Raw genomic sequence first — 10,089 nt, 5'->3', positions numbered from 1 at the left:
TAATTTTGATCCAGGTCACGCGTTCCCCTGTGGCTCCTTCACTATGGGATACAACATTCACCACTCCCATCTCCGTCGGCTACGCGGCCAGCACCTGCCTTGTGGCATGTGGGCATGCCGTCTGCGACGTGTCCTTCATCCCTGCCCCATGACCGGACATCCTTCTTTGCACCACGGGACCAACCGCTGATCGAGTTCGAGCACCGTGGCATCGAGTTCGAGTCACGTGTAGAGAAGAAGGCATTCGACAATGGCGGCATCGGTGATGACAATACAGTTCATTTTGTAGCTCAAGTCACTGGCGTTGGTGGGGGAGTGTAGCAGGTCATGCAGCACCATGCAGTGTGTGGTGTGACGCACTTGTGGTGATGCGTCACGGTGGCGCGTGGGCTGGACATGGATGATGTCAGCTGGGTGCAGATCGCCGTGAATGGGCGTGGCCGGATGACCAACCCGGGCGTGCCAACAGGATACATCAGTGTTGATGATCAAAGATGGGATCTACAACCGAGCTGGAGAAGAACAACATTATTACAGCCTCCATCAAAGATCTCAATAAGGAGCAGCGAATGTACGCGATGCTCCAAGAGTACATCAAGATGCAATTCCTGACGGGCGTCAAGAAGGATCACCAGGGCAAGACTTCAAGAACACAAGACTTCGAGATGCCCACGATCAAGATGAGCAACGACAAGGTTGAGGTATTAAGAAATGTAAGCCAATTTCCCCTCGATCAATCCGCAATTAACAATAAGTTTAATTCTGCTCATAAAAATCAAGATCAAGTTGTTGTGTGTTTGCTTGCTCGTTTAGAACAGATAGAGAAGGGTAAAAGTGTTGAATATGATATGAATAAAACCCTTCCTCAAATTGATTATTCACAAGGGGTAGTACATCCAAGTTCGTAGGCTATACCAGGGTCTATTCCTAAAAATCCTATGTATGGCATGCTGGCCAACTTCTTCCCAAGGCAGATGCTGTCAAAGGGACAGCCACCAAAGCAGATCATGCCTGGAGTGGTCAGACCGATCTAGGTAGGCAGTCAAACCGGTTTGACTGGTCAAACCGGCTAGCTGGTGGTCATACCCGAGCAACCTGAACCAATCATTGTTGTGCCTAGTTCGGTTGCTCCTAGGGTACTAATGAACTTGGGAATGTTTTTCCTACGTTCAGCACAGCAGCATACACATCCCTGCCGATTCCGCATACTAATGTGTCATCTAATGGCGTGCCTAACCATGTGTTTAATGATCTTTATCGTATGCAAAATCCTCATATACCCCATGTGAATAGAGTGAATACTGGAACTACAACTCAATCACAGCCAACTACTTCTAATGAATTTTCTAAATTTAAAGAAGAATTGGCTGGCATGATGAAAAATAAATTCGGCATTGATATGGGTAATTCTAGATTGTATCAAAAACCTTATAAGGCCGATTTTGATTTTGTTCCCTATCCTCCTAGTTGTTGTGTGCCTGATTTTATTAAATTCAATGGTGAAGACAACCGCACTACATGGGAACATATTAGTGAATACATTACTCAACTAGGTGAAGCAGGTTCCTTTAATGCTTTGAAAGTACGCTTATTTTCTTTTATCTTCGATTGGAACTGCATTTGCTTGGTTTTCTTCTTTAGCTCCTAGTTCTATTGACTCTTAGGATCAATTACAACAAAAGTTTCATGATCACTTTTTTTAGTGGGAGCTATTTGTTAAAGTTGACAGATTGGCATCAGTTTAAACAAGGTAGAGAAGAATCGATTTTTGATTACATAAAATGATTCAAAGAGACAAAGCATCATTACTTTAATTTGTTTATTTCTAATTCCGATCTAGCTGATCTTGCTTTTAGAGATTTGAGATTCTCTCTTAGAGATAAGCTAGAAGGTCAAGAATTTTATTCGCTTGCAACTGTTCTTGTGAGAGCTACCGCTCAACAGATGGGAATAAATAAGGAGAAAGAAAACTTTAAATCTCGTCGGTCTAATATGCATGCTATTGAGTCACTACCGAACACAGTCAAATTGCCGAGTGCCAGGGGCACTCGGCGAAGGGCAGAATACCCTCGGCGAACCGTTTGCCGAGTGTAACACTCGGCAAACGGCACACGGCGAATATCGAGTCGGCAAACACTAGTTCGCCGAGTGTTTTGTGTCGGGCACTCGGCAAAGACTTTGCCGAGTGCCCAGAAAACACTCGGCGAACAATTATTGAAAAAATAAAAAAAAACATGTTCCAAACCATCCGCCGCCGCCACCACCACCATCCACACCGCCGCCAGCCACCGCCACTGCTTCCCGCCGCCACGCCATGAAGCAGATCCGGTGGAGGGGCGTCGGGCGGCGGCGGATCCGGGGCCGGGGGCGCCGGGCGGCGGCGGATCCGGGGCCGGGGGCGTCGGGCGGCGGCGGATCCGGGGGCGGCGGATCCGGGGGCGGCGGGCGGCGGCGGATCGGGCGGCGGCGGATCCGGGGGCGGCGGGGCCGGGGGCGCCGGGCGGCGTGGGGCTCCGGGGGGCGGCGGATCCGGTGGCGGCGGGGCCGGAGGAGAGGAGAGGGGAGGGGGCCCGCCGGATCTGGCCTCGAGGCGGCGGCAGGAGGCATCCGGCCTCGAGGCGCGTGCGGCGACGGCGGCGGCGGCCGGAGGCGTGCGGCGGCGGCGGCAGGAGGCGTGCGGCGGGTCGTGGGAGAGTGGGGGGACGGAGGCGTGCGGCAGGAGAGTGAGGGGAGGGGGTCGGGCCGGCCGGGGGGGGCTTTTAATTTCTTGTGGGCCGTCTGTTTGCCGAGTGTCCTACGTGGACACTTGGTAAACGGTTGATTTGCCGAGTGTCCACCATAGGACACTCGGCAAATGTTTTTTGAAAAAAATTTAACAAATATCCAACAGTTTCAAAAAAATACCAAATTTTCACACGAACCAATATAGGTTCTCTACTGACTATACAAAAAGTTTTGTAGTCAAACCGAACTCGACCGTCACTTCGACTCTAAATTTTATCGAATCCTTCTCATAGTTACTATTCTTCTTCTGAGATGCTTCGGTTTGTAATCATCGTACATCATGAAATGTGCAAAACCTTCTCAATTTTTTTCCACAGCCTCCACGTATTATATCATCACATCATGGCAAATCTCATAATTTTCAGACTTTGATTGTTTTTTTTACAATTTAAAAATACTACTGCCACACGTTCATGGTCGTGTTTCCTGAACAAGATGTTCGAAATTTCTTTTCATTTCATGGGTCAGGTCTCAAATTGGTCCAAATAACATGAATATCATTTTTCTACTCATTTTATTCCATAATTTGAATCACTTGCAGTTCAAATTTGACTTATACCAAAAATTCCCTTGAAATGCAATTAATTAAATAAATATAGCAAATAAATTCAAAAATATACCAAATTTTAACATGGAGTACCACATGTTGTATGTGGGGAGTAGAAAAAATTTCATGGTGAAAAGAGAAAAAAAAATTATTTTTTTGCCGAGTGTAAAAAAAAACACTAGGCAAAGCCCCCTCTTTGCCGAGTGTTTTTTTTGGCACTCGGCAAACGCCCCTCTTTGCCGAGTGTCACACTCGACAAAGAGGGGGCTTTGCCGAGTGTTTTTTATTTGACACTCGGCAAAGCCCCGATTTGCCGAGTGTTTTTTTTTGCCGAGTGTTTTTGGCTTAGCACTCGGCGAAGAGCTTGTTTGCCGAGTGCTCGAAAAAAAACACTCGGCAAAAAAAATACACTCGGCAATTTTAAGGTTTCCGGTAGTGAGTATGATTCTGATAGTACGAATGATGATGATAATTTAGTTTATGTTGCTAAATTTGTATGTCATTCTAAGGCTCAAACTTATTCTTGTTCATCTCTTAAGCCGGCTCATAAGGGTCGGCAGAAAGAATTAAAATTTACTTTTGATGTGTCCAAGTGTGATTGCATTTTTGATGAATTGCTTAGACTTGGATACCTTAAAATATCTCATGTTATACCTCCACTTGAAGAGTTAAAAATATGCATATTGCAAGTTTCATAATTCTTATTCGCATGCTACTAATGATTGCAATGTGTTCCGTCGACAGGTTCAATCGGCCAAAAAATGAAGGTCGTTTAACATTCCATGAGATGCAAGTTGTCAAGACACCTTTCCCTGTCAACCTATGGACTTGCAGCAGCTTAAGGTATTGGTTCGGCCGCATCAAGCTGAAGGAATCAAAGGCAAAAGTGTGATAGCATGGGAAGAGAAGCCCGACTTGAGAGGCAAGGAGTTGACAAGGGAAGTGACTTATGAAAAGACTCTTGATGGTAGGGAGTCATTCAAGATTACCGTGAAAGCTTCTGGACACGAGGGGCAAGGGTCATCCACACCAGCTGGTCAGCGACTGTTTGAGCATGATCAGGCCAAACTGGTTAGACCAGTGGAGGTGACCGATCAGATCAGTCAGCCGCAGGGCCATCCTATAAATGCTGAAACCGAAGCGCCCAAAAATTGGAAACTGGAAGCATAATGTAGCAAATAGTCAAGGAAGTGGTCCCAAAGAAAAAGTCACATTTGACATGCTCTTAGCCAAGTATTCGAAAGAAAAGGCTATTACAAGTGATCGGCCGTTAAAAAACAGAATGAGGTCACCTACGCATCAAGAGAGACCATCCTCGCCTACAAAAGTAGCCATAAGATGGAAGGGTGACCATCCACAACAAAAGCAGCACCCTACCACATTGTGGGCTCCTCCAACTTCAAATCCACCATGCCCGATGTGGGATGACAATAGCATGATGTGGGTGCCCTATCAGTCCGTATAACATCAACCTTTCCATCCTTGGTGGGAAGGATCAAGGAGACCAGCTCTAGATAGGATCTCACACCCTGTGCACGACCAATTGGCACCTTGCCAATCTGGTCAGAGCCACCAGGCTCGACCGATCAGAACCGGTCTACCTCAACCGGTCAGACTGGCCTGCCCAGGCAGCTAGACCATCTCCTCCAAAACAAGTCTATCATCCTAAGAAGATAAAGGGGGAGCTGCAGGAGATAGATGTTGACCTAGAAAGAACTACGAGCATAGATATAATCCAAATTGGGTCAATGAACATTCCCGCTAAGGATTGTGGCAAAAAAATGATTGTCCTAGACAATAAGGTTGTGACACCTATCCAAGCAACCCCTGCTGCTATTGATTATGAGGCTAGCAGTAGTGGCTCCAGCTCGACGTATTTCTTTCCAAGGTGGTGTCCTCCTAGGTTAACTCGCACTCAATGGATGAAGCTTCAAATGCTGCGCTTTCATGAAAAGATGGAGCAAGAGCTGGAGAGATAGAGGGAGGAAACTTTCAACTAGTACAGACCCATGGTCCCACAGAAGAAGGAGTGGACAGTCAAGGCTATCTCCTAGCCAGCACCGGTCAGACCGACTGAGGAACCGATCAGACCAGTTTGGTCTCAGGTGCTGGTAGCTACACTAGTTAGACCGGTCGAGAAACCGGTCCAAATGGTTGAGCCATCGATGCCGCCCGATTTTTCTTCTTCTACACCTATGACTTGTGATAATGAGTTGACATCAGTTCCTGAGATAGAAGATGATGAGCAACTTGTTGATTATAGTCCTTCACCTGAGCGCATGTACCTTGACATTAATGTGCTTCATTTGTCTATGGATGGTTATGCCCTTTCAGAGGGAAATTTTTCTCGTTTGGACTTTGGACCCAAGGAAGCTATTTTTTGGAAGCCTAAAATTACTGATAAATCATCTTAAGGCTTTGTATATGAAGGGTCACATCAATGGGAAGCTAATTTCTCGGATGCTAGTTGATGGAGGGTCAATTGTCGACTTGATGCCCTATTCTTTATTCAAGAAATTGGGAGGTTCAGATAAGGAGCTGATCAAGACCATCTTGACCGTTAGCTGTGCGGGAGGAGGTGAGCCGATGGGAGCTAAAGGCATTGTCTCTATGGAGCTCATTGTTGGGAGCAAGACATTGGCTACTGCTTTCTTCATCGTTGAGACCTAAGGTAACTTCAGTTTGATTTTGGGGCATGATTGGATACATGCAAATAAATGTGTTCCTTCTACTTTGCATCAACTCTTAATCCAATGGGTAGGCAATGAAGTAGAGGTTGTACATGGTGACACATCAGCTTGCATAGCTATAGTTGATAGTTCCACCATAGGTGTGCATGATGATGTTAAGTGATTAACTGGTTTAAATCTTTCTGATTTTGAGTTCATCAGTTGCACTAAAGATAGCTTTGTCCCTGCTGTCCTAAATCCGGTTGAAAATGTGCTAAACAATCTCAAGTGATTTAATGGATAAGAATCAGGAGTGGTTGCAGCAGAGACTTGAGCATTATCGGGCGCATAAGAACGATACATGTGAGGCCATTGGAGACTTTGATGATATGAGCAAATTGGAACAAGGGTTTATGTTGGCCGATCCTTTAGAGGAGATAGATATTGGAGATGGTACTAAACCTAGGCCGACATTTGTAAACAAGAATCTTGAGCCTGCTTTTAAGGCTGAATTAATAAAGTTATCGAAAGAGTATGTCGACTGTTTTGCATGGAATTATCATGAGACGTCTGGTTTTAGCCGCGAGTTAGTTGAGCATCAGCTGCCTATTAAACTTGGTTTTAGGCCTCATAAACAACCTACTAGACATCTTAATCCTATTATTTATGACCGAGTGAATGAAGAGATCAATCGGTTACTTGATGCTAAGTTTATTAGACCTTGTCGATACGCTGATTGGATTAATAATATTGTGCCTGTTGACAATAAAGGTACTCCTAAAGATGAATATCCTCTACTTATAGCTAATTTACTTATTAATGCTGCTTCTGGACATAGAGTTATTAGCTTTCTTGATGGTAATGCTAGTTACAATCAAATTTTTATGGCCGAAGAGGATATTTCCAAAATAGCTTTTGTATGTCCAGGATTTGTTGGTCTATTTGAGTGGGTAGTCATGACTTTTGGTTTAAAAAATGTTGGTGCTACTTATCAAAGAGAGCTACGAATTTAATTTTTCATGAATTACTTGGTGTAATCTTAGAAATCTATATCGATGATATTGTTGTTAAATTGGCTAGATCAAATTCCCATTTAGCTGATTTAAGACTTACATCTGAAAAAATACGTCGATATGGTTTAAAGATGAATCCAATCAAATGTGTTTTTGGTGTATCGGCTAGGAAGTTTTTGAGCTTCATTGTACATGAGAATGGTGTGGAAATAGATCCTAAGAAAATTGAATCCATTTGGAAGGTACAAGCTCCTACTTGCAAATTTTTTTGAGCAAGATAAATTATTTGAGAAGGTTTGTTTGTAACTTGTCTGGGAAGGTTAATTCTTTTACTCCTATACTTCGGTTAAAGAATGAAGCTGAATTTACTTGGGGGGCAAAACAACAAGAGGCTTTTGAGGAAATCAAACAGTATTTGTCTTCACCACCCGTTCTTCAAGCACCTATGAGTGGGGTACCTTTCAAATTATATGTGGCGGCTGAAGATGGTGTTATTGGAGCTGTTTTGACTCAAGAAACCGAAGGCAAGGAGTATATTTTTACATGTGTCGGTAGAAGATTATTGGACACCGAGACAAGGTATACATTTATTGAAAAGTTATACTTTTCATTATATTATGCTTGTACCAAGTTGAGGCATTATTTGTTACCAAATACTTGCATAGTAGCATGTCAAACCGATATAATTAAATACATGTTGCATAGACCAATTTTAAGTGGTATAATTGGTAAATGGGCATATGCTTTAATAGAATATGATCCGGCTTGTAAACCTTTGAAATCCATGAAAGGTCAAATTATGGGTGATTTTATTGTTGAGATGAGCAACTTGATTTAGATATCGGTTATATTACTTTTACTCCATGGAAATTGCATTTTGATGGATCGGTTTGCAAAAGTGGTTGTGGTATTGGTTTAGTTCTCATATCACCGAATGGAGTTGTTTTGTTTTTGAAGCTCTCAACCGATTAGATTATGATTGCACTAATAACCACACCGAATATGAAGCTCTCTTATTTGGGTTGGAGATTTTGCATGACATTGGAGTAAAACATATAGAAGCTTATGGTGATTCCCTACTGGTAGTGCAGCATGTATCTAAGGTATGCCAATGTTTAAATGGATTTCTAAATGCTTGTCTTGATAAATGCCTAGATATCATATATTTCTTGGATGAATTTGTTATTTACCATGTAGCAAGGGAAGAGAATCCGAGCGCTAATGCTCTGGCTCAGCAAGCGTCTAGCTATAACGTTCAGAAAAGAAATTTTCATGAACAAAAGCCAACATTCTACGAATCTGAGGGTTATGACCAAGAGGAATCGGTCCAACCGCTCCCTCCAACCGGTCTGAATGCTTAGGTGACCGGTCTGACCATTCTGTCTGATGAAAATTCCACTTCGGCCATTGTTTGCTCAAAAACTCTTGAGGACGAAGCGGACGACTAGAGAAGACCTCTGATGGATTATTTGCAGAATCCTGGGCACTCAGTTGATAGAAAAGTCCAACGAAGGGCTTTCAAGTTCACTTTGGTAGATGGTGAGTTGTATCGTTGGACCGCTAAAGGTTTGATTTTGAAGTGTTTGGATTCTAATAAGGCCAGATTGGCTATGGCAGATCAGCTTGCATGATGAAGTGGCCCCTTAGGTGAGCTTGCTTTTATTGGCCTAGGATGGTAGCCGATTTTTTCATTACTACAAAGGATGTGAAGAGTGTCAGAAGTTTGGGGATGTCCAAATGGTTCCTTTTGCATTGATGCATCCTATAATTAAGCCATGGCCTTTTCGGGGATGGGGATTGGATTTTATTGGCAAGATTCACCCTCCTTCATCAAAAGGACATTGTTTTATAATTGTGGTTACTGATTATTTCACCAAGTGGACCGAAGCAATTCCCCTCAAGAATATGACACACCGGGAGGTGATTGAGTATATTACAGAACATATTATACATGGATTTGGTATTCCACAAACTTTGACTACGGATCAGGGGACTTCATTCATATCCAAAGAGGTGCTGATTTTGTCAAATCATATTGTATTAAATTGCTTAATTAATCACCATATTATGCTCAAGCTAATGGTCAAGCTGAGTCTAGCAATAAGATTTTAATTAAGCTCATCAAGAAGAAGATAGAGGAGAATTCTAGGAGATGGAATGAAGTGTTATCTGAAGCTTTGTGGGCTCATCGTATTTCTAGACATGGTGCGACTAAGGTTACTCCTTTTGAGCTTGTCTATGGTCAAGAAGCCGTTTTGCCCGTTGAGATGAATCTAGGCGCATATAGACTCGCAAGACAAAATGATCTTGATGTTGGTGCTTATCATGCTTTGATGATGGACAATATCGATGAGGTGACCGACAAGCGATTGGAGGCTTTGGATGAGATTGAGAAAGACAAGAGGCAAGTTGCTAGAGCATACAACCGGAAGGTAAAAGCTAAATCCTTTCAGGTTGGTGATTTGGTTTGGAAGACAATTCTACCTATAGGGGAGGGGTCAAGAGTAACAAGTTTCCGGGGTGCTGAGGATCCTGCATCTGCCCATCTCAGCATTTCAACAAGTCAAATTTGAGGAAGGGTCAACGGTCAAGGTTCAGACGATTCTAATGGCTTTCTTTGTTAATTATGAAGAGGAGATCGATGACAATTGTCGGCATTGGCAACTTGAAGAACCTTAAAGAGGTGAAGCTCCGTGGTCGGAACGACAATCGGTCGCTGAAACGCGTACTGCAGCAGCTCGAGGAGAATGAGAATCGATCCAAGTCCAACCAGATAACACTTGTAGTGCAGTACTATTGATACGATCGCATCTTGATTTATTTCCCATATTTGGAACTGCTACCTGTTGTTTCCTACTACGCGACGATGCTTTCGTTGCCATAACTGTATTATTTCCCTAAATTCTCCTGTTCGATCATAATAATCGTCGATCATATATTTATTTGGTTGTGTACCATTATATTTTTTTATGCTTAATTTGTGAACTTTGAAATAAAAAAGTTCAAGGACCAAAGTGGCTCATCCACACAGTGACACACGACAAACTTCTTTCTTGACAACACACGATAAACTTGA

General features: G+C 43.3%; 1 pseudogene; it reads left to right on the top strand.

Annotated features, from left to right (window-relative positions):
- Positions 1 to 494: 494 nt before the first annotated feature.
- On the top strand, positions 495 to 9,813 carry LOC111258347 (annotated as a pseudogene).
- Positions 9,814 to 10,089: the final 276 nt, after the last annotated feature.

This window comes from Setaria italica, chromosome VIII (assembly GCF_000263155.2).
Source record: "Setaria italica strain Yugu1 chromosome VIII, Setaria_italica_v2.0, whole genome shotgun sequence".
Taxonomy (NCBI): domain Eukaryota; kingdom Viridiplantae; phylum Streptophyta; class Magnoliopsida; order Poales; family Poaceae; genus Setaria; species Setaria italica.
Note: the sequence above shows the minus strand (reverse complement) of the source record. Positions and strands in the feature narration are given on the sequence as shown.